Source organism: Littorina saxatilis, linkage group LG13 (genome assembly GCF_037325665.1).
Source record: "Littorina saxatilis isolate snail1 linkage group LG13, US_GU_Lsax_2.0, whole genome shotgun sequence".
NCBI classification, from domain to species: Eukaryota; Metazoa; Mollusca; class Gastropoda; order Littorinimorpha; family Littorinidae; genus Littorina; species Littorina saxatilis.
In genome coordinates, this window is record NC_090257.1 from 36249575 (window position 1) to 36250311 (window position 737).

Consider the following 737-nt stretch of genomic DNA (forward strand, 5'->3'; position numbering starts at 1 on the left):
AGGCAGTAAAAGAACTGCCTACGTCTGCATTTTCTGCAGTGTGAATCTCTAGCTATCAAGTGGGAACCCAATGCTGTCTTTGGCTTTGTTTTCCTTCACTTGGAGAATTACATATGGCACCCTCCATTCTTTCAGATGTATCGCTTTGTTTTCATCAGACGGGCGCAGTGGCGGGGTGGTAAGACGTCGGCCTCTTTATCGGAAGGTCGTGAGTTCACACAAACAGTCGCACATGGCAACACAAGACTCTAAACAAAATCTCATTTACCTGAAAACCTGGAATTAGTAACAGCCAATAACCACGAAATACAGAAGTGTCAGCACAAAACCACCAGCCACATGTCAATATTCCCATAGTCCTGGTATAGGACTGACCTAGTAAGCTTGCCCGTTGAACTTTTACCCCTTTCTTAAACGGGTACATGCCCCACCCCCCCCTCCCACTGGCTCTATGGAAAGCCGTTTGGCTCATAACCATTACACGTGTAAAAAATGATTAGTACACGTGTAATAAATAATTAATACACGTGTAAGTAATGATTAATACACGTGTAATAAAAAGGTCAAACACGTGTACGAAATGATTAAATACACGCGTAATAAACATTTCTTACGCGTGCATGAAATATTTATTACACGTGTATTTAATCATCTATTACACGTGTATTTATGATTTATTACACGTGTAATGGTTATGAGCCAAACGGCTTTCCATATGGCTCGGGGACCACAGGCGC

The 737-nt window shown here is 42.1% G+C and overlaps 1 protein-coding gene across 2 annotated transcripts in view; it reads right to left on the minus strand.

Moving 5' to 3' along the window:
• The window catches only part of LOC138945625 (uncharacterized), a 17000-nt gene extending 16652 nt beyond the window's left edge, over positions 1-348 (minus strand). Inside the window, exon 1 of one of the 2 annotated variants that reach the window (XM_070317092.1) lies at positions 269-348. The gene's annotated coding sequence lies outside the window, so the exon portion shown is untranslated. Of the gene's footprint in view, positions 249-268 lie in introns of those variants that run through there. The other variant, XM_070317090.1, reaches the window with a different exon arrangement.
• Between the last annotated feature and the right edge of the window lie 389 nt (positions 349-737).